This window comes from Danio rerio, chromosome 4 (genome assembly GCF_049306965.1).
Source record: "Danio rerio strain Tuebingen ecotype United States chromosome 4, GRCz12tu, whole genome shotgun sequence".
In the NCBI taxonomy this organism is placed as follows: Eukaryota; Metazoa; Chordata; class Actinopteri; order Cypriniformes; family Danionidae; genus Danio; species Danio rerio.
Window position 1 is genome coordinate 22,823,633 of NC_133179.1, and position 25,634 is coordinate 22,849,266.

A 25,634-nucleotide genomic window follows, 5' to 3' on the forward strand; every position below is an offset into this window, starting at 1 on the left:
ATGGATCCATCATGTTGCCTTTAATTATCAACTCTTGGTGCTGTAATGGTGACAAGGACAAACTTTGGGTCCATTAGTATTACCAAATAAGCATCATTTAAACATCAAACCCCACCTGAATATTGTTACTGACCATGTACATCCCTTTATGACAACCCATTAATTCATGAGTTCCTGGAGGGCGGCAGCCATGCACAGTTTAGTTCCAACCCTGCTCCAATACACTTACCAGTAGTTTTCAAACAAGCCTAAAGGACTTAATTAGTTTGATCAGGTGTGTTTAATTAGGGTTGGAACTAAACTATGCTGAGCTGTGGCCCTCAAGGAACTGAGTTTGACACCTGTGCATTAAGACAACCCATTGTGTGAGGCCTGCATCCAGCAGACAGTGGGAGCGTTTTCATAGCAGTTAAAACATTCAGGCACAGTAAATTGTACCATTTAAATACTTTATTAAAGACACATTATATTGGATTATTTATACAACGTAGACCTCGGGTGTCAAACTCAGTTCCTGCCTTACACAGCAAAGTTCCAACCCTACTTGCAACACACTTGCAAGACTCAATTAGTTTGATCAGGTGCGTTTAATTAGAGTTGGAACTAAACTGTGCAAAGCTGCAGCCCTCCAGGAACTCCTGGTGTAGACTATCCACACTTCTTCAAAAAAAAAAGCTCATTTTACAAGTCTTCTCCATCGGTTTTATTAAACAATGTAACTACAGAAGAATGAAGCTTTAAATAGGAAAATTACCAAACTCTTTTAAAAAAATTTGAATGAAGTTGAAGAATAGATTGATACAGTGCACACTATATATTGTCAGTTTTTGGTTTTTCGAAGAGAAAATTAACGTCACAGCAGAGCTCTCCATACTAGATAAAATAAACAATATATATATATATATATATATATATATATATATATATATATATATATATATATATATATATATATATATATATATATATATAAACAATGATAAAATGATATTCATGCTGCTCACCTTAGATGCAAACAACAAGTAGACACTTGTCCATATCTAATTCTATTACAGTTCAGCATAATTCATAGTATGACTTTGGTTATACAATCTCACCACTGTTGGTAAAAATGACTTCCTGTCTCTTTTTCTGTAACACCGGCGTTGAAGTAATCTTGCACTAAAAGAGCTCGCACATCTTTTGGAAATTCAAAATAAGAAAATAAATAGAAAGATTTGAATGAAATGTAAATGACCAAATCCACAACAAGTGATCTCACCAGAACAAGAAATCATCTAAATAGATTCAAATATGGTTCATGTCAACTGTTTAACTCTAGGAGAGTTGTAAAATGACTCTTTTTCAAAACAGCATGGAGTGTTCCTTTGATACCGTTTTACTACACAATAAATAAAATGCTGTTTATTTAATTTTTTCATTGCTCTATATTTATCTATGCTTGTAATATGTTTACTATTTCATGCATGATTGACTCCCCTACATAATCATTTCAGTCACTCTAAATTAATGAATTCCTTCCATATAAAGCTTTCAATCCACCTGGGAACTGTATTTATATCACAATACATATCACAAAAAAAGCTAAATATTGCGTTGTCTGATTTTTCCAGTATCGTGCAGCCATAGCAACGCTCCAGAAATGGAAACAAAAACTTCAACAAATTCCTAGTGACTTCAGTGGTTCAACTGTAATCATATGTAGCTCCCAGAACACCTGTGTGAGGTAAAAAACTGTAAAAAAGAATGTGGTCTTATATACCCGATCAGAATATGGGTTTACTAAGGTTGATATGTTGCTTGCATGATGCGCTGCTGATTAAAAAGCAATACGTCATACTGCCTGTAGTAAACATTCACTCTCACCAGCTGATGCAGGAGAGAAGATTAAAATTTTTCGGTTATTGAGTGCACAAAAGTTCTTGGAGTTTAATATATTTACAGTTGAACCACTGAAGTTATAAAGAATGTTTTGATGCGTTTTGGTTCCTTTTTGCACTTTAAATTTCTCAATATGGACCAAAAGCTCTCCGGATATTTCTATGCTACTCTATGCTACCAAAAAATTAAGGCAGTTCTGAAGACAAACTGGGTTTCTGGCAACATGTATCTAATAATGTGAGCAGTGAGAATAAATCTTCCTCATCAAGTCCTTCATGATTGGTTAATGAGCAAACAGAGTCAAACAATCCAATAACGGACTGTACCAAGATGCAAGCAGGGAGTTTGTGAACAGTGATGGTCTGAGCAAGTGGGCAGGACTGAATAAATGAACAAAGGAATGTGCATTATTGACTGTTAATACAATGCAGCTCGCATTTGATCAAAAAGTCAAGGGCACAGGGTATTTTGCGGATAATAGGCAGCACATCCTGATATTTAACGCAGATGGGCCCGAACCCAAGACTGCTGTATGGCACATTTGGTGAGAGAGTGCTGTATTTTAAAACCCACATTTCAATCAGAGTATTGAGTGGAGCACAAGGCAATGCCCAGAGTAAAAGCCCCACTGATGACAACAAGAGCGATCATATTCCACACACGCTGTCTGAATGAATGAATGGATGGCTGAGGGGGAGGGAGAGGAAGAGAGAGGTACAGAATGAGAGGAAGGGGAGGGCTGAGGTGAGGGAGTTCAGTGAAATCTGTGGGTTTCTCAAGTGATAAAAGACAAGGCAAGAATGATGGGATGATGGGCTCATAAAATCGTCAACCACGCAAATGATTACTATAATGATTGCATGTGATATACAAGGTGCATAATACTGAGAGCCCACAGTGAAATAAGTAGTGTTTCCTTAGAGGTGAAATTGTATTGCAAACTTCTGAAAAAACATGCATACATGCATGAACTGCACATGATCACAACACTAGAGGCCCACATTTATTCTGACTTGATGGGTGACTTGTGTGATGCTAAACATTTATTCTGTATAAATACATCCTATTTAAAGATTATATAGGCGACTTGGTGGCTCGGTTAGCATGGTCACCTTACAGCAAGAAGGTGGCGGTATCAAGCCCCGGCTGGGTCAGATGGCGTTTCTGTGTGGAGTTTGCATGTTCTACCCGTGTTCGCGTGGGTTTCCTCCGGGTGCTCTGATGCCGGTTGCACCAGTTGTGCGTAAGTGTAAACGTAGCCTAGTTGTGACTTAAGGGACACTAAGTTACAACTTACACATTACTGAACATTCTTATGTGTTACACAATAAACTTAGTTTAAACGTATCGCTACGTTCCAACTAAATATTTGCGGCAGCATCCGCCCATGTATAACGGAAGAAAAGAGATAACGGCGAGATTAGTTTACATTGAGGAGCTTGCGATGATAATAATAATGATATTATTGATCACAGCCTTATTTTTCTCCCAAATCTCACTTTTTTTTCGGTTTATGAAAGAACGTTAATTTTCTTTCAAGGAATGTTATGTGTTTATTGTATCCATCAATTAAAATGAGAATTTCTTCATAATTAAGTTTTTCTTCCTGCTCATGTGTAGGATATAAAATAATTCAAGTTTAATGTTTTAATAACTTCGTGTGCATTAAATTTTGCTGTATTCACGGCTCTCGATGCAGACGTGTGCGTTATCTGTTACTAATGACTCACTGTAATTGAATGTGCAATAAAAATTTTATTTATATTTTATTTTTTATAGGACAGTTATATAGTGATGTATTAGTTGCAGAATTTTAAAGCAGTTTAATGATTTAAATGCTTTTTATTGGATATATCATTCTATGCGCATGACTTTACGGAGAGCTTATGACTTACTAACTACAGTTTGCCTTAAGGGCATATGGTGCAACCGAAATGAGAACAAATTTAGTTACAAACTAGCTAGTAGATACTAAGCCTCTAGGGTGGACTTTACATTCCAGTTTACGGAATGTAAACTTACGATCAGCTGGTGCAACCATGCCCTGGTTTACCCTACAGTCCAAAGACATGTGCTATAGGTGAATTGGGTAAGCTAAATTGGCCGTAGTGTATGTGCGTGAATGCAAGAGTGTATGGGTGTTTCCCAGTGCTGGGTTGCGACTGGAAGGGTATCTGTTGCGTAAAACATATGCTGATAAGTTGGCAGTACAGTCCGCTGTGGTGACCCCTGATTAATAAAGGGACTAAGCCGATGGAAAATCAATTAATTAATAAAGTTTATATAGAAAAGGAACATTTTAATATAAATTTTTTATCTCGTATTAGACTGGACTCCAGTGTGTGATCTTAAAAAAAATGTATTGATTATCTGACAGAATTATATTTAATTAGAATGCAAAGCATATTTATTCTTGATTTTTAATTTTTTTTAGATTTAAATAAGATTTTAAGGCCAGCTCTTAGACTAGACTCGACTGACCAATCTTAGATATTATGTTATTATATTTATCATTCACTTCATATGCCTTTATTCACTTACTGTACATTACATATATATTACAAAACATTCTAAATATGTTAAATTAATATTATTATTTTAATATTTTGACATTTAAATTAGATTTTTTGTGACAGATTTAATGACAATAGAGGCATCCTCAAATGTGTTTTATACAATTATATAGAACATCATATTAAATACATTTAATTGCTATTAATAATAATATAATACCTTATGCTTTTGATTATTGGGATCTGGTCTTCAAATTTTAGTGGCCTCAACACATTCTTTTTTTCATTGATATAACCTACAACCACCCTCCTCAAATTGAGGGGTGTGAAAAAGATTTTTTACACCACACACCCCCAACCAAGGTCAAACAAACCAGCTATAGATTTGATAAAATACAGTAAAAAATGGCTGAGGTAGATTTTACACTCCAGCACAACCAACAGGGTCAGTGGGACACGAAGGCCGTCCTATTCTCAGCCTGTCTGATGGACTATTAGAGCCAAGAACAGCACAATTCTACATCAACATGACCCAATAATGGCTTTCACCAGGCACATTTCAAACTAGTATATCAAAACGACTCAATCTGAGTGTGTTTAATTTATCAATCATTCGCAGTGAATGCATTTTTTTAAATCTTGGATTTTAAGAAATATATGTATTTTATACTTATAATAATCATACAGAGAACCATAGGCATGGAGGTTTTTCCAATTGACAGTAAAAATTCACATGAGCATTACAACTGATGTTTGTATTCATGTCAGGAGGAAGCATGTTAATCAACTCTACAAATTTCAATTTCAAACACTCTTTGTTTGACTGAACAGCCAAGCGTTTGTACATCAGCATCACATTCCCTCAGACCACCATCAGCACATGTGAATAAGGTCCATTACAGCCGGACCAGTGGCCACAGGCAAGCGGGATATGTAGAAACAATTCCCATGACATTCCTACGACACCTACCAAGCCGGCATGTAAAAGTGATCTCATCTCTTTCAAAAAACAGCCTTTTCCACTCCTGTGAGTCTAGTTGGAGAGAATCCTCAACCATTGTCTCAAGCGCATTACATCATGCCTGTCTTTGCCTCTCTCTCTCCCTCCCTCCTCTCTCTCTATCCTTTCTCTGTCAGTGTCTTCCATTGATCTATGCACCTTTTCCTTGTATGATATATTAAAGATTCACACATAATATACAAGCATTCATTCATGCATCCATTCATTCATTCACGCATTGATCTCTGTTACTACAGCACATCTGTTGGAAGTTTCCCTTCACTAAAGGGGCATTTCCGAATCACCTTGACAATGGTGCACAATGAACCCCGTATTTACGCATATGTTACACACAATGCCGGTTGTGTTTGTGTTGTTCGTGTTGTTATATATACTCACTGTTCAATATCAATGACAGCTGCAATCTAAGCGCGAGCGCACAGCTGCTCCAATCATCCGATTCACTACAAGGAAGCTTCACTGGCCAAAATCAGCACTACTCCGGCGAAACCCGTATGAATATCCACCGCTGGCATCCTCAGAAACGCGATACTGTCCCTTGTATCGATGACATTTTGATTTCCAGATATGCCCATTAGTAATAAAATGGCACGTTACGGATTCAGCGGCGAGAGCAGCGGTGGCTGGTAGAGACCATTGTTCAAGAAAAAGAGGGGGAGTTCGCGTCTGTCTTAAAGTTGCAGCTGTGCAATTTTTACAACTGAGTAAAAATTAATATGAACATTAAACGCGTATGAGCATATATGAACACGGCAAAATTGCCAGTGCAGGTCTGCACCCCCCAAAAAATGTCCGATAGATAGATAGATAGATAGATAGATAGATAGATAGATAGATAGATAGATAGATAGATAGATAGATAGATAGATAGATAGATAGATAGATAGATAGATAGACAGATAGATAGATAGATAGATAGATAGATAGATAGATAGATAGATAGATAGATAGATAGATAGATAGATAGATAGATAGATAGATAGATAGATAGATAGAATGTCCGATAGATAGATAGATAGATAGATAGATAGATAGATAGATAGATAGATAGATAGATAGATAGATAGATAGATAGATAGATAGATAGATAGATAGATAGATAGATAGATAGATAGATAGATAGATAGATAGATAGATAAGCATTGTGTATGATGAATTTTGAATCAATTATTGTCATGATTCATCAGACATGCAACTCTGCTTCATTCTGCAAATGTGTTATTTTTTTAAGTGAGTTATTAAAAAAAAAATACCAGTGCTGTTTAGCCAATTTCTATGAACATATTGAAAACACAAAAAGCCAATCAACATCCTCAAATCTAGGCAATTTATCTAATCATCCAAAGTGTCCCACTGTGTATTTATTTATTACATGGTAGTCTGAAAAAAACGGTTCTCACTGGTCAGTCACGACATTCCATAGTATGTTATCCCCAGATAACTAATGCCAAATAACACAGGCTTATCCGGGCATTTAACCATCAGTGAATACCTTCAAACGCACATACTTACATCCACATTCATGTGTATCTTCTTGTCTGCCAGGCCACTATTTTTGACTGTTGTTGACTGTTTGGCGTGGTCTAAATGAATATTATGTATGTCAGTCTACACTTTATTCAGCCAGTTTCGTTTCTGTCATCTTTACAGTTAATTAAATGATTAATAAACTATTACGAGTCAAAAAAATGCTTTGTGCAAAATTTTTATGCTTTTTTTTGCAAGTAGCCATGTATTAAGCAGTATAAAGTACATTCAGGGTGATTGTTTTCACATAATAAAGCCTTTTAGTCTTCTACTCTGCTTTGCATCAGGCTACAGAAAAGCCTGTATTACGTTATAACAGCCTCCTTTATCCCCAACATAAAGCATATAACATACTCTAACTCTAGTTTTTGTTAATAAATTCTAAGTCAATAATAAAAATGTAAAAGTATTTTTAATGTACCTTGAAAAGGATTGCACTGATTTACATTACATGTACAGTAAGTCCATCATAGAACTTCATTGGTGATAGGTAGTGAATGATGAAACAGGTTACAGCAACATACAGTAGGTGAGAGTTCAAAGTGGCTATTAACGCCGCGGCTGGTACCGCCGCCGTTTGAAATAGGTGCCGCTCTGTTTTTAGTGTATGACCGCAGTTTGTGAATGAGCCGCCAGGGGGCGCAAAGGGACGGGATGCGAACGGACAGAAATAGATCATACAGCTACTGTGCTTGTAAATGATATTAAACAATAAGTCAAAGCATTATAATTCCTTCATTAATCATTTAAAATTTGTTAACACGCTTTATTGTAAACTTTTTAAGTGCAAAGAGGATTCGTTTTGGAAAATAGAATTGAAGAAGTAAAAGACAACTAAAATGAAAGCACAAACATTTAGTACAAATAAGTAGTCTTAAATAAATAAATAAATAAATAAATAAATAAATAAATAAATAAATAAATAAATAAAGCAGCCTAAATATAGAAAGATGTTCAGTGTTTGCTATTTTGATAGGACTAAGACAAGACATTTTCATTTATGTTTTATTTCTGTTTTTATTTCCATTTTCGTTGTTGATTATATTTTACTATCTTATTTATGTCTCAACAATTGTACATAAACGAATAATAAACGAATAATGAAAATAAATGAATAATGAAAATAGGCCTAAATAAATTATTTATTTAAAGACATTGCCGTACAGTACGTGAAACACTGAGAAAAATAAATTGACCTACCTTAAGCAGATCACTAAAAGTATAATAAAATTATTTTTGCCGCAGGACATAAATTAAGTCTTGCAGGTTTATTTTTAATAATTTAGTTTCAGTTCTGTTCATTTTTTTTTCAAAACGTCAATGTTCTCCTTTAAAGTAGCTATAACTGTTGTTTTGTTTTGTTTTTTGTTTTTTTACTCATGGCTCAGTATGTTTTGTATTTTAACTTCATATTCAGTCACCTTGCAAATGTGTGTGAAATATAATGCCGCATAACCGCGGAAAAAGAAGAAAAAACTGTCGAAGGTTAGAGCTAATTCATCAAAATAAGCTATATTAAAATACAACATTTATGTTAATACAGGCAGAGTGTGAACAAACTCAAGGCTAAGATATGCGCTTGCCTTTTAATGCATTTGCGGCCTTTAGGCTACAGGCAACTATGTATAATAATGTTTTTTTTTTCTTGTTTTTTTTTTTGTATGGTAAAGGACAATACACATTATGTTATTGATGTAAACTTAGGCTAAAACTTACCATTGATAAACGTGACCTACCTCAAGCAGATCACTTAAAGTATAAAAAAATAAAGTAGGCTATATATATATTCTTAATAAACTTCACAGCCACAAATATAAAAACAACTTGTATTAAAACTGGGCGAGGATTAGAAAGAATACGATGCTTGTTATATATAATTTAAATTTTGATTCCAATTTCTGCAAGCACATTTTTTCACTCGCTACTCTGCCAGAAACTTCGCCGCCGGAGAGCACCTCAATAATGTAAACATTTGTTTAAAGATGGAGCGCAAGATGTGCCGAGTGGCAACATGTGAAGAACGATGGCAAAGCTAAGTGTGATTATTGTAATAAACTAAGTTATAAAGCAGAGTCCCGACCAACAGGACTAAGCATATGCGGTTGGCTCATTCTTCACGAATATAGAATTAAAATAATGGCGCGTTAGGTTCACTAAGCAGCGCATTCTCTCCGCCTCATCGTTTAACCAGCGGGACACGCTGCTGAAGCAGGAGAGACACTCCGTCATTCATAATCTTAGCTGATGTATCGGAGTCGAAAGAATATATCAAAGAGGAATTTTCTTTTAACAGTCCCGATATGTTTAATCTTTTTATTTTATTTTTTTTTCGTGTCATTTCTCTTCAGCAAATTAGATATTTTTTAAAGCTGCTTGATTCTTTTAAAACCGAAAGCAGGGCCCATAGTGTTTTTCCATAAGATACTCCTTTATGAATGTTTTAATTTTTTTATTAAAGTTTTTAATGTGCTTTTTGATAGTTTTATTTTATTTCAAGCAGCATCTAAATGCGAATTTATCCTCAAAACTTGGCATGAGAGCGATGCAAGTCATGTGTGGCATAATTGCCTTTTTTCCCTGCGCGTGCGAGATCAATTTCTGATCTTTTTGCAACTAAAATGAAAGCATAAACATTCAGTACAAATAAGTAGTCTTAAATAAATAAATAAATAAATAAATGAATAAATAAATAAATAAATAAAGCAGTCTTTTAACCTAAATATAGAGAGATGTTCAGTGTTTGTTATTTTGACAGGACTAAGACAAGACATTTTCATTTATGTTTTTATTTCTGTTTTTACTTAAATTTTCGTTGTTGATTATAGTTTACTATCTCATTTTATGTCTCAACAATTATAGATAATAATAAACGAATAATGAAAATTAATGAATAATGAAAATAGGCCTAGATATATTATTTATTTAAAGACATTGCCGACATTGAGCTTAAGTTGAATGCAGCTTCATCAAAAGCAGAAAAAAATAAAATAATTTGACCTATTTTAAGCAGATTATAATAAAAATATTTTTGCCGCAGGACATAAATTAAGTCTAGCAGGTTTGTTTTTTTAATACTTTAGTTTCAGTTCAGTTTTTTTTTTTCAAAACGTCAATGTTCTCCTTTAAAGTAGCTATAACTGTTGTTTTGTTTTGTTTTTTTACTTAATGGCTCAGTATGTTTTGTATTTGAATTTGACGCGTCAGAAAAAAAAACCCGCTGAATCTCTGCAAATATTTGGTTAACTTATAAAACAAATGTATGGTTTAGTGATGTTAGTAATGCATAGAAAAATGCAAAGCAGAATTATTAAAGTTATTATTTCATTGATCTGAACATAACCATTTATAATATAATTACTAACCCGTCGTCTAAAATATTAAAATAATAAAATAGTCTATTATTTTATTCATGGCTAGAGCTTGATTAAATTGATTAACAAGCCATGTGCTTTTGTTTGTTTGTTCTCGGTACTGGGTATACGCAAAACATTTTCTAAAATGTCAAGCAGTATTTGTCTATAGAGCAGCATTTTGCTAATTATAATAGTCCTTTATATTTATATACATGTGTTTTTGCATATTCGTTATTTCACTTGATGCATTCGTTATTTAATGTTTGAATACTGAAATAAAAAGCCATCGTTTAAAAGGTTATTTCACCATCAAAATGTAGCCTGTTATATGTATCATTAACGTTTTATATAAAACTGCTGTGCAGTGTAAATGGGACCTTAATACAGTTTAAAGCGAAGTTGTCTGTAAGGATGATGGGCATGGCATGTCTATTGTTGTGGCTCGCGTTGTGAATATTAGAAAATAACTGTCGGGTGAAGGCTTTATGGTCGTGCGGAATTGTCTGCTGCTGTCATGGCTCAGCAGGCAACACCCTATTCAGCTAGGCTATGTTCGGTGTTTGTATGTACAAATTCGTTTTGGCGAATGCTAGAGCGTAATAGAGATATTTTAAATAACAAGTATAGTTCAGTCCAGAAGTTGCTGTGCATAGAAACATTCATTTTCATAAGGCCCCATTTGCGGTTTGGTTTTAAAACGCATAGGTTTTGCTACGGTTACGCCATCCGTCCTCGGGAGTTTTGGATTTTGTGTAACCATGTTTGTGGAAAACACTTGAGGGTGGAGACATACCCCTTCCCCCGTCTCATAACCAAAAGCTTGTCTTTCAGGTGTTAATGGGCATCGAGACCGAAGTCATGTCGCATTTCCACTGTCGGCCTATAGCTCGCAGCGCGTAACGCAAACCCAGCCCCCAGAACGTCCCCCGAGTGTTGGCATCGTGCATCCGTTAATAACTCGGTAGAAAATGTATTTTATAACATCCTCATTTAGACACAGTCAAACATTCAGCCCAAATGCACTGGAGAGACCTGAAACGTGTTCCCAAAAATGCTCTGTTTGCACGATTTGATTATTATCATCATATCCAAATACTTTATAAATAATATTCTTAACCTTCTCTGGTGTTTATTGTTTTTAGAAAATATCTAAAATCTTTTAAAAGAAAATATCTTGTAAAATAAAAGTTTGATTTGGCTTTAACGGTTTTATTTATGTATAGGCCTACCTAAACTGTTATAGCTTGCTTTTGCTTGTTTTATATTGGTTTATTTATTTAATGCGATTTTATTATATCCGATAATGTAATTCTTTAAATTATATTTCAATGTGGCTTAGGCTTATCAAGATATGACACTTGTTTTGAGTCTACAAAAGGTAATTTGTAAAGTGTTATGTCTTTCTGTTGTATTCATATGGTGTATTATCTGCAAAATAAATAACAAAAAGAAAGAAGCCGCTAGCAGCATCCACAGAGCTGTGAAGAGAGCGCTCTTTTGCTCGGTCTCTCACACACAACCTTTATGTCTGCTGTGTCTTTAATATGGTGTGTAGATTATTATGCGTTATTGAAACATCAAGGGGGACGCAGCAAAATCACTTATAAATTAAAATTCTATTATTCTATGCAACAGCCTTACATTTAAAACGGAAACATAAGGGCGATTTTAAGCAAAAAGACCTCAGCCTATAAGTCTAGATGTTTTCTTTTCCTTTTTATTTATTTGTTTATTTGTTTGGCGCATGTGTGCGATAGGAAAACTATAGTGTAATTACGGCAAGCCATCTTTCCCAGACTCGGGGCAAATTCCTTTCACTCCGTCCCGAAGCCCCAGCTGGCCCTCCTGCCATCCACTGCGTAAAACATATGCTGGATAAGTTGACGGTTCATTCCGCTGTGGCGATCACAGACTAATAAAGGGACTAAACCGAAAAGAAAATGAATGAAGAATGAATGAATAAATTAATAATAATAAAATAAAAATAAGGTAATAATAAACACAAATGCCGCGTAAGCGGCCTTTTTTTTTAGAGATGGTACATTTGAATTGCCTCTTCCCACTTCCCCCACCTCGAAATTGAAAGTTGCAAAGAGAACTCAATAGCAAAGATCATAGCCCATTAACACATCAACACATAGTCCATTTACACATCAACACAGTGCAAGTTTAGCGGAAGAATGTCAAATCAGAATCACGCAGATGAAGCACACCAGCTACTACTATGAAACTATTAAAATTGTTTTGTCATAAATTTGCTTATTTGCAGCAGCTTTTTTTCGCGCAACAGAAAAGCGGCGTTGGGAAGCCGTCAATGAATAAAAACAGGGTCAATAGTGAAAATCGGCTTTTCATTGTATCCCTATTACCTATATCAATGCATTGAAGGCCTTTTATGGTGTCATCTCGATAGAATAGCCTAAGTTATAAATAATTTAAAGAACAAAGTTATAAAAACTCACATTACATAAATAAACAATTAAAAATATGTTTAGGTTGTCTATTTAATTGCCCTCGTGATGATGGTGTGCTTTATCATTATGTGCGTTTTACTTATAACTAACCTGATTTAAATGATGGATCTGCGACAGAGAAACTAGGGGTTTTGGGGGACATGCATCACTATATCCTTTTTTTCCCCAAACTGTGCATAGTTCAGCTGCAAGTTACTGTACGTCTTTTTTTGGAAAAGCACGCCATGTCCGCTAGTGCCGCGCGCCTCTTTCTCTGGGCAAAAATGAGTTGATTTTTAAAATAATAAATATATAGATTAATTAAATTTTCAGCAAAAGAGACATTTATTTCATATTTCACTATGCATTTCATCTGATCTTTATAGCTTAATTAAACACATATTGTCAAAACCCACACATAGGCCTATTGTATGAAAATGAAAAGGGCATTTTTTGTTATTATTACACTACTATTTGTTATTTGTTGCCTAGGCTATTTTCACATTTGAGGTGCTTTATTGGCATGACAAGTAACTGTACATTCGTTTTGCCAAAGCAGTGCGCGTCTCACAAACAAGACAGTGCAAAAAGGGCAGTAGTGCAAACAAATATGAAAATAACATATAGGCTAATAAAAAAATGATTAATAAAAATAAAAATAGAATAAAAAATAAATGTGTATGTGTTGGATTATCGGGTAGAATTTCTCCCGGATCTCGGAGTATTTAGTGCACTCGGGATATGCAGCTCCGTCTCAATCAGCTGCTGAGGGCACAGCCGCTTCTCCACCGGCAGCCATGTTTTTTTTTGTGCGGGCCCGTCTTTACGGCTAGCTGATGTCCGCTGCCCGCTTCTAACATGTTAGAAAATACTGCAAATCAAGCTGTCGGTATCTCCCCGCGGTTGAAATTGTTCGTTATTCCGAAAAAAAGAAGAAGAAATATCAGCGCGCAGTAGTTGCTTTCTAGATTATTTAGGCCTATATTCAGCTGTTTTAATCTTGCAATTCTGATAATTAGAGATAATGTCTGTTCAACTTGTCTGTCATTTATTTCTCATTTGCTACTTATTTTATTAATTTGTTGATGTTAATATACTACATAGTCTTGTATATGCATATCTAAAATCCTTTGGCATTCAAATTTGCTTTGAACTTGAAAGAGAGAAAGAATCGGATTTTACCTGTCAGAGCACATTGCATATGCTTTTTTTGAAATAACATTTATTTAACAAATATTTTAGCACATCGAAAGTAATTAAATTACCTGTCTTTTGATTAAAACCTTTATGCAAAAAGATCAGAAAAAAAATCAATATGCGACACATGACATGCATCGCTCTCATGCCACGTTTTGAGGATAAATTCGCTTTTAGGTGCTGCTTTGAATAAAATAAAACTATTAAAAAGCACATTAAAGAATACTCATAAAATAAAACCTTGATAGAGGAGTATCTTATGAAAAAACACCAATTGACGGGCTCTGCTTTCGGTTTTAAAAGAATCAAGCAGCTTTAAAAATATAATTTGCTGAAGAGAAATGACAGGGAAAAAAAGATTGAACATATCGGGACTGTCAAAAGAACATTCCTCTTTGATATATTCTTTCGACTCCGACACATCAGCAAAGATTATGAACGACGGAGTGTCCTCCACTGCTTCAGTGGCGTGTCCCGCTGGTTATAAACGAGGAGGCGGAGAGAATGCGCTGCTTAGTTTCGGCTCGATATATTTAAATAAAAACTAACAACGAGCTGCTTATAACGCTCAAAAAGTTAAACTCAAATGCACAACCCTTGTTGGTTGCACCTGCAGGATGCACAATGAACCTAACGCGCCATAATTTTAATTCTATATTCGTGAAGAATGAGCCAACCGCATATGCTTAGTCAGTCCTGTTGGTCGGGACTCTGCTTTATAACTTATTAGTTTATTACAATAATCACACTTAGCTTTGCCATTGTTCTTCACATATAGCCACTCAACACATCTTGCGGTCCATCTTTAATGTTTAGATTATTGAAGGTGCTATTGACGTTTTGAGAAAAAAATTAATAGTACTGAAACTAAATTATTAAAAATAAACTTGCGGGACAAGGCAAGCACATATCTTAGCCGTTTGTTCACACTCTGCCTGTATTAACATAAATGCTGTATTTTAATATAGCTTATTTTGATTAATTAGCTTTAACTGACAGCCTTTTCTTCTTTTTCCGCGGTTATGCGGCATTATATTTCACACGCATATGCAAGGTGACTGAATATGAAAATAAAATACAAAACATACTGAGCCATTAAGTAAAAAAACAAAACAAAACAACAGTTATACTTTAAAGCAGAACATTGACGTTTTGAAACAAAAAAACGGAACTGAAACTAAATTATTAAAAATAAACCTGCCAGACTTAATTTATGTAATATTTTCATTATTCATTTATTTTCATTATTCGTTTATTATTATGTACTATAATTGAAACATAAAATGAGATCGTAAATATAATCAACAACGAAAATGTAAATAAAAACGTAAATTAAAAATATAAATGAACATGTCTAGTCTTAGTTCTATCAAAATAGCAAACACTACATCTCTCTATATTTAGACTAAAAGACTGCTTTATTTATTTATTTATTTATTTATTTAAGACTAATTATTTGTACTGAATGTTTGTGCTTTCATTTTAGTTGTCTTTCATTTCTTCAATTCTATTTTCCAAAACGAATCCTCTTTGCACTTAATAAGTTTACAATAAACCAGGTAAAAAAAAAATTAAATGTAAGTTGAGGTGATCGCAAGTTCACAACTGTGAGGTGATGTGCTCTATCGGCAGGATAATCTATATTATTTTGCTGTTTTTCATATGCGCACGTTTAAGATTTGAGATTATAACATTGCCATGATAGTCAAAGAAATCAAAACATTATTTTCACCCCAACGCAATTTAATCGGGCACTGAAGGCTAATAACTTAATTCTTATATTAGCTTTTTGACTTCTCACCATGTATCTTTTCTACAGCATAGTATAGTGTAAGAGCATGTCTATTACCAGAAAAACTAAATTAAAATTATATTTTAATTGAACACATCACATCACATACAGTAAGCTACGCCTACAGAACAGTCTGTTTAGCATTGTGAAAAGGCAAAGCTGAATATCTGTGGTTAAAGTGCCACCCAGCGGTCAAATGCTGCTAGCGCATCAAGCACCGCCGTCGCCGCGGCATGAATGGCGGTACAAGGAACACATTGAAGTAGTAACATCTGTACACTAGTTTCAAAGGAGACCAACTTCAAAAAAAAAACCCACTTTCTGTTAAACTGAAAGTGAATTTTAAAAACCTGAGATGCAAACTGTGGTTAGAAATTATGTGATCTGTGTTTAAAACATTATAATCTAAACGAATCATCCCCTTCAAATGGTGTTTCACAACCGTCTGAAATCAAAAGTGCTCTGTTCAGAACGGCACTTCAATTGAAATGGCACTTAATCGTTACTGACTAAGACAATCTGTATTTTCATCAATGCTTTTGTCATAACAATAGGATAAATAGGGCTATACTCATACATTCAGCCCTAAACCCATGTTAAAACTCTAATTCATAAATGGAGTGCACAAGACATTATCATATCTCTAAATAAATTTGAGAAGACTCTTTCTTTGTTGTTTACTCAGCTTTACAGATTGGTAGCTGTAATTGTTCCTTTGATTGTCTTTTACCATATAATCTAACACCAATATGAGCATCTCAATCATTCACACTTGTTTTCCTGCATGTTCAAATTTCAGATCAGTCCTTATCTCCTGAACTCTTGATTGAGCCCTAGCTATATGACGATTATGAGCAATAATTGAGCTTTCTTGTGCTGGATCTGAGAAGCCTAAGTTTGTGGACACCAGTGGAGACCAATGGATGCAGGAGAAACATCAGGCCAGGGTCTTTTGAGATTTTCAGTATTTACATTTAACAATCGTGCTACATCTAGATCAGGGATGGGCAAACTCTTGTGTCTTGAGTTTTGCTAATCAACGCTAATCAAACATAGCTGAACATGTTAATCAGGTCTTCAAGATCACTTGAAATCTACAGGCAGGTCCTTGATTGGGGTTGAAGCTAAACTCTGCAGGACACCAGCCCTCCAGGACAGATCAGGAGCATTGAGACTGTGAACTCAGGCTTCTCAAATGCAACATTGAAGAAGTGGAGGCAGAAGAACCAAATACAGGAGCACCTGTACATGCCGGTTCTGAGATAGGGATCTCACCTCATTCCTAGTCTTTCTTAATTGAAGGGTGAGGGCCCTATCATAGCTGCGTAAAACAGTTTATTCCACACAGGGTGCACCCATGCCTTCTAGGATGCCTGAATGTTGTGACTCATGGGGAGCACTTGTGGCTGTCCACAAGTGTACCACAACAAAAAACAAAAGTCAGTGTCTTTAATGATCAGTGGCAAAAGTGGAGAGAGCAGCAACACAGATGGTGGAAGTTCTAAAACTCAATCCATGGGTCACCTTTACCCAGTTAGAGTAAGAGTTTACTCATTTAAGGAGCACTTAAACTTCACATTAACTTTACTTTTGTTTCTTTATTTAACAGAACAGTGCTAATGTGTGTCAGTTACCTCCAGTCACTACCTTTAGATTTTTTTAAACTACTGTTTTCTTCATACTTTCTGTAAATAACCCAGGCTCATCATTGATACGTACATCTTTATATATTTCTGGAGACTGCTAAATATGTCCCTGGAGGTACTTTTTTTTTTTTTTTTTTAGCAGTTTTTGTTTTTTTGCAAATCCACCAGAGATTTCAAATTTCTCTTGTGCCATTCGCACCTGCTGTTCTTGCGTAAATCTACCAGAGGCTACTGTAAACTGACCGACTGACTGACCGGCCGATCCCCCACCCGTCCTGTTTCCTAAACCCAAATGATAGTGCTTTCAAAAGCAATCCAGAAAAAGAAAAGCTCTAGTGGCTACTTGATTTTTACCATGTTTTCAAATCTTACCAGGTCCTCATTTATTGACTTGTTTATTTTTTCTATGCCTTTTGATTTTTGTTTTACCTGCTTTCTGGAACGTTATTCAGCGGATTTAAACTACCACACAGAGGTAAGTGGTCAGCTGTCATACCACCCTGTAGCGTTTATTTTAAAGATAAAATCTGTAGCTTTGGCTACATAATTTGTGCTATCCAAAAAATGTATACGAGTGTATATTTTCAGCTTTCATGTGAGCCTGAGTTGTCTTAAAAGCCGTATACCATAGTCATAATCTGAATTGAATCATCACCTTTCATCAAAGTTGTCCTAAATCTATTAAACAATACCCATTCTTGTCTTTTCGCTTGACTTTAAGTGATGACTTTATGCACTGCCTAGCCAAAAATAGTTTGGATTTAACAAAGCAAATATGTTTTTATTGATGGGGGGGGGGGGGACTCATTATTTTACAGTATATTAATTAAGGTATAACTAATAACTATTTACACAGACTTTAAGAGTCTAAAACGATTTGTGACCCTGTGTCTCACATTGGAGAACAATATTAGTCTAATCACTAATGATCTAAGATTTTAAATAAATAAAGCATCCGAAGTGCATGAAATTCAGCATGCTTACTTAAAATGTCTTGTTATCCATGTCTATGAACTTCTATAAAACGTAGGACTTCCAAAAACTTTTCAGGATCTTTTAAAATAGTAGATTAATTTTATATATGGGTAACGAATGAATGAATGAATGAATGAATGAATGAAACAAATGATAACATTTAATTCCGACTGAAACATAAAATAATTTTGATTCAAGCTTTTTGGTAATATTTGAGCAAAATGTCAAAGCACTTTTAAAAAATAGTACAAAATTATTCTGAGACCTGTAAAAAAATTGCCTGGTTTGAAATGAATATATCATTCGCATTCATTCACAAGCACTTTTCTGGCAGTCCTTGACTAAAAAGTAGCACCATATTTTTTTTCATTCTTGACCCACATTTATGTCACTTTTACAGGGTATTGCTGGTTGTGCTATGTCAAGTGCTCACAGAGGGTTTTGTCAAGACAGACTTATTCTGCTGTATACTGTAACACATGCTAATACTGTTTAACCAGTGCCAATTTAAGTGCCAAATGAATTATTATTATTATTAAGTGCTTTGGTGAAGTATTGTAGATTATATAGTGCACACTGTTGTATTGATCCCATTTAGACACTTATTTACCACAAAGAGTCTGCAGAAAGGTTTAGGTGTTTGTGTGACTTAATCCACAAGTTAAACCAAGAACTCACATTTATTGATTTGCATTTAGAATGAGAACTGTTAAAGTCATTGTAGAAACCTTTTTTTTTTTTGTCAATTATCCTCATTCTCCTGGTTACAATGATTGACTTTAATTTATTTTGACATTCAGTTGCAATTGTGGAGGAGAAATCTTGTTCACACATTTATTACTTAATGCATTTACTAACATGAACAAAGAATAAACAAAATACTTGCACAGCATTTATCAATCCTGGTTAAAATTAACTAATGGTTTATTAAAATGCAAAGATGTTAACATTAGTTAATGCACCGTGCGTTACAAGCAATGAACAATTTTTATTAATTGTTAGTAAATAAAATATTTTTAATATTGTTAATATTTTATTAACAAATGTTATCAAAGAATAATAAATATTGTAACAAATCTATAACTCATTCTTTGTTCATTTTAGTAAATACATCAACATTACCCTATAAAAGCATATTGTGAAGTGTAACCAATCTTGACTTGACATGTTTTTAAAAAAATGCTAATATTGAGAAATTGCCCATTAAAATGTCTCAATAATTTTTGTGCACTTTTCAGAAAATGCCATTTGCTGTAATTTATTAATGCACCATCTCTCAATAGTTTCTCCCCAGGGAGCACTACATCACAGATTATGAAGCACTGCAGAGTGATTAACTACTGCAAGTGAAATATAGTAAGTTACCATCTACAAAAGGAAACAGACTACCCCTCTAGTGGATGGACAGATGTTGTTAATGGACAGCTGTTAGCCTGGCTATAGAGTTGCAGTCCCGCAGGGCAGACCTCAGGCTGACGGGCTTGTCGCTGTCCATGGTGCTGCTGCAGTGAAGAGCCAAGCACTGCTGTCCATGCTCATAACACAGTTCATCACAACGAGTGCATGCACTGCTCTCAGCCTCAATAACAGATGACAACCACACATTACAACCTGGCCATTTCAGTCTTGTTTGGAAATACTCTCTCAGTATAATGTGCAAAGACATGCAAGTATGTGTAACACTGTAGCTCTGCGCAATATTTAAACATTACTTTGGTTTATTTAGAGTTCTGAATAAACCATTTTCTAATGAACAATTTTTAAATAAAATAGTTCTGTGCACTAGCAATTCTACACTTGAAAGGATTAGTTCACCTAAAAATGACGTGTGTTAATAATTACATTTCAGTTGTTCCTTTTTCCTGTTCTTCTTTAGAACTCAAATTATTTTCCTAGAAAATATCTACAGATTAGGATATTTTCTGTAGAGGACAATGGTCTTGAGACATTTAAAGTCCAAAAAAGAAACCAGAAACATTGTTAAAACATCCCATGTGACTTAAGTGGTTCAACTGTAAATATGAAGCTCCAAGAACACTTTTGTGCACCAAATACACAAACAACTTTGCTCAGCTGTTTTTAGTATCAGATCCGGGTGTGCGTTTGCAGGTAATACTACACTTGCATGTTCACTGTTGACTCTAATGCTATTATGTCATACTGCTCATAGTAAATGCTCACCCTAATGACCCAATGAGGATGAAAATACACTGGCGAAAAGAGCCATATTTGTTTTTGTTGCACTAATGTGTTCATGGAGCTTTGTATGATTACAGTTGAACCACTGAAGTCACATGGAAGGTTTTTACAATGTTTTTGGTTCCTTTTCTTGAGCTCTCATGAGGATGAATAATTTAAACTAAATCTAAATTTCTGGGTTAACTGATCCTTTAATACAGTACAAACCTTCAATATTATAAGCCAATTTGGCTTTTATTACAAGTATCTGGTCATATGTCACTGCATGTAACGCAAACAACTTTTTAATAGCTAATAACTGCAGAAACATGCACTTTATAGGAATAAAATGGGTTTGAAAACCATTGTATGATGATTTCAAGTGTTCTGCCAAACCAGTAAGCATGGTTTTGATTGTTAAATCCAACGACAAGAGAGAGAAAGAGAGAGAAAGAGAGAGAGAGACAGACAGAGAGTGAGAGAGAGAGAGAGAGAGAGAGAGAGAGAGAAAGAGAGAGAGACAGAGATAGAGAGAGAGAGAGAGAGGTCTCAGAGGTGAACAACCATTCAACTAACAACATCGTGTTGTGTTGTACTTCTCTCTTGGGTCACTGGAGATAGTTCACATAACACTTAACATACAGCTATTCCCTCTTGAAGAGATCATAAAATCACTTGTAAATATTTTTTTTAAAGTATATATATCTCTATATATAAAAAATCTTCCTTTTGAAAAAAATCAGTTACAAACGATTGATTTGCTTTTAATCCTAAAAAAGTACCCTGTTGCTTTTAAATTGATAAAAAAGCAAGTAAACCCATTGCCTTAAAATGATTAATTAAATGAACTATGTGGATATATATACACAATTAAGTTGTCAACTTTTTATGCAAAGTCAACTTGTAGCTTTAACATCAAATGGTTTACTCACTTTCCCTATGTAAAGTAACTAATCGGATTTTACGTGGTGGTTTAGTTTGCACAAGTACGTACTAACATCATTAAATGGCAGTAAATCTGTAAATGTAGGGACGAACGGGGCAAAAAGTAACACTTTTTGTTTTTTGGCAAATAATGAACAAAGTAATGGGGTTAGACAAACCATATTTTTTTACCAATAACACACAAGCCTCTCCTACAAATGAGCACTATTTGTATAATTGCCAGACCTATGGTTTCTGTGCAATATTGCCAAAAGTGCCAGGAGTAAAAATAACTATTTACCCCAACTGTCGTAGGGCAAGCTGTAACAGCTGAGTTAGTTGTAACACATGCTTAAAAAGGCAGATTACAAACAATTAATTTAAATTCAGTTTACATTAAACATTATATTTCCTCAGTAGATAAAACTGAATTTTATTTTTTTTATGTCAATTGTATGTTTCACTTAACTCATGTTTGTTTAGTTACTTACGTGTTGAATAAACACATTTGGATTCATTTGCATTCTTATCCATGATTAAACAATGCATTTATTTGCAGTATCAGCAATACAATTTTTTATACATAAAAAGTTCCCAACATTACACTCAAAATCAAAAACAATTATTGTGTTGGTTTAATTGGTGTCCAACAGTGTGTGGCTTATTTGTAACAACCTTTTACAACTAACTCCTGTGTCATGTTTTCCTCAAAACTGGCTAGAAGTCACTATGTGTTTTTACATATTTCAAAATGGTTCCATATAGCCTAGAAGACGGTAATTACAGTACAACAATATAAGACTTTATGCACATACTTTCACATTATTTTCAGTTAAAAAATATTGACTGTAATAAAAAAATACTTTTATGCTCCAAAAATGGTTTCTTCCTGAGTTTCTCATCCAAATTTCACCCATTTTTTTTCAATAATTGGCAGGAAGACGTCTGCCGCCACTGTGGTGAAAACCTTGAAAGCATGCCATGGTTAACCCTGAGCAAATAACTTAAAACTCTTTGTTACTTTTTACCCGGCTATACTTTGTGCCCCAGCACTCAAGCTAAAGATCCTGCCCGCTCTGAATAATCACTGTAATAAGTCACGCTCCTTCACAACATACAAATTTATGATTTTATTATTTTGATTAATGAATAAATCTAAGTAATTTAATAAGACACAAACATTTTTCCAACATCAAACTATTGAACAGTATTGTATAGTTGACACTGCAAAAAAAATAAAAAATAAAAATGCAGGGTTTTACACAATCAGTTTGTATTGGGACTACATGAAGGAATTAAGTTCATTCATTCATTTTCCTTCAGCTTAGTCCCTTATTTATCAGATGTTGCCACAGCAGAATTAACCGGTAACTATTCTGGCATATGTTTTACGCAGCAGATGCTCTTCCAGCTGCAACTTAGTACTGGGAAACAACCAAACATTCTCGCATTCACACTCATAAACTATGGCCAATTCAGTTTACAATCCAGCTATAATACATGTCTTTGAACTGTGGGGGAAACAGAGAACCCAGAGGAACATGCATATTCACACAGAAATGCCAACTGGCTCAGCCTGGACTTGAACCAGTGACCTTCTTGCTGTGAGGCGACAGTGCTAACCACGTAGCCACCGTGCCGCAGTTAACGTGTCATTTTTGAGTGGATAGGGCATAAAACAATTAAGATGTCTCACCCAAAAACTCAAGAAATGTGTTGTTTTAGCTCATTTTCAAGAAGTTTGAACAAATTAATTAAACCAATAGTTAGTATATGATGGTTTGCTTGTTTTCTGCTTTTTTTTTATCTTTTCTATTTCTTTTAAACATCCTCAAGTCCTCCCCAAGATATGCAGTCTTAAAAAAATGCTGATGTTAAAAGAGAACAGATCTTTTCCTGTGAATATTAATACTTCTCCTATAGGTCTAGTTTTGGCGTGCTTTGAGTGTCTGGATTCTGCAGCGAGGTTTTTTTTAAAAGATCAAAGGAGAATGTGTTTTATCAAGCTTGACATTTACTCCAGCTTTTCGGCTCTTTTTAAGGTTTCACATCGTGCTGCATCGTCTGATTCCTGCTCAGCTTGACAAAAATCCAAGCTGATTTCACACCAGTGACTCAGGCTATAGCGAAACACTGATCCACGTATGAGAGGAGAGAATAGATAAGCTCTTGTGATTTCTGAGAGGTCTGAAAAGGACATCTTTGTGTTTTGAATGTGGCGAAGTGGGGACGATGAACTAGGCCGGCGTTCGAGAGGGATTACGAGACCCCGCTTTCTGATAAAGCATTTTATCTGTGTCATCCCTGCGTTATTACACTTTCTCCGGGTGTCTATAGCATGTAAACTCCTCATAAACCCATGCAGTAAAGCTGTTCAGTGGCCTTCATCACAGTGATGGATATCATAAAGCAATTCAAAATGACTACAATAATAATTAGCATAATAAAAAACTAGAGGCTGTCTTTTTATTATTTGCATTTGCGTTAAAGTTTGATGGACGCTCTATATGGCGGCTCAAATGAGGTGATGATAAATTCAGGTGATTTATTATCTAAGGCTTTAAAGCTGGAGTGGAAAGGATTCATTTCAGTGTGGCGAACGTAATCCAATTTTCTGGATTATACAACATTCATGTAAATCAACATGAGCCCGCTGCGTAATAATGATATATGAAGAATCATGGTATTTTCAGGGGAAAATTTCTAATTTGAGATGCTTGTTGAGGTTTGTAATATTCTGAAAATAAAATGGTGATCTGCAGCTTAAAATTTATTGTGTTTTTATGATAAAAATCATGAATTATTAATTCATCGGTCACATGACAAGGTTTTCAGGCACCAAAACAGCATGGTGTTGTTAATTTTGTAATGCAATGTTTACAGTTTTTTTTTAATTTTATTTCGCAAGCAAACAATAATGAATGTCATTTTCATTAAGAGAAGACAACTACGATGTCATTTAGTGTAACAATAGTTTACCAAAATTTTAAACAAGTATCAAATACTGACAAATTAAAAGATCTTCATTCATTTTCTTGCCGGCTTAGTCCCTTTATTAATCCGGGGTCGCCACAGTGGAATGAACCGCCAACTTATCCAGCACGTTTTTACGCAGCGGATGCCCTACCAGCTGCAACCCATCTCTGGGAAACATCCACACACACGCAAATACACACTCATACACTACAAACAATTGAGCCTACCCAGTTCACCTGTCCCACATGTCTTTGGACTTTGGACCGGAGCACCTGGAGGAAACCCACGGGAACGCAGGGAGAACATGCAAACTCCACACAGAAACACCAACTGAGCCGAGGTTTGAACCAGCGACCCAGCGACCTTCATGCTGTGAGGCGACAACACTACCGCGCCACTGCTTTGCCCTAAATTAAAAGACCTTTAGTGTTTTAAATGTATCTCTTCTTTTACTTATGTATGCAAGCCCATAAATATATGAGTCTGCAGGGCTCCACTCATATTCACAGTTAGCTTTCTGTATCTTTTTTCATGCATGAGCTGGATTATACAATGTATTGTCTTAGAAAGAAAAAGAAAAAAAGAAAAAAAAAATATATATATATAAATAAATAACAAAAAAAAAAAAATATATATATATATATATATATATATATATATATATATATATATATATATATATATATTGGGGATGGGAAGATTCATCGATATGTATCGATACGCGGTCATGCGCGTGCACGATGCGAGTGCATCAGTTGAGCAGCAGAGGATGAATGAAATTTTGGAAGCAAATCGAGATGCATCGGTTTTTGCGAGATGCATCGATTTTTCCGTGATACAGCTTATATTTTTAATATAGAATGTATTTTTTATTTATTAACAAGTGTTGTCAACCTGTTTTTGGCGCATAATTTAATCGACCTACATAAAGTAAGCCTTAGCAACGGATTTGCGGATGTGTACACTTTCACTACAACTCAGTGTATCAGGTGTGCGGATGAAGCTAGTGGTGCGCCCTGAGAAAGCGCGAGAAGCAAAACAAACATTTTAGTCCCCACTGAGTTTTAAATCTAAAGTATGGCAACATTATGGATTTAAGGATGGACGACATGACAGGACAGATGCAATTTGCAAAATGTGCCGCGCATCTGTAAAATACGCGGGCAGTATGACTCTGAAATCTCACGCCACGGTGTTG

General features: G+C 34.9%; 1 protein-coding gene across 16 annotated transcripts in view; it reads right to left on the reverse strand.

Annotated features, from left to right (window-relative positions):
- ppfia2 (PTPRF interacting protein alpha 2) overlaps nucleotides 1-25,634 on the reverse strand; it is a 340,304-nt gene that overhangs the window by 266,634 nt on the left and 48,036 nt on the right. For 15 of the 16 annotated variants that reach the window (XR_012401623.1, XR_012401625.1, XR_012401629.1 and 12 more), the window contains exon 1: nucleotides 5,794-6,036. The exons of the other annotated variant lie outside the window; for it this stretch is intronic. The gene's annotated coding sequence lies outside the window, so the exon portion shown is untranslated. Of the gene's footprint in view, nucleotides 1-5,793; nucleotides 6,037-25,634 lie in introns of those variants that run through there. 16 annotated transcript variants of the gene reach the window in all.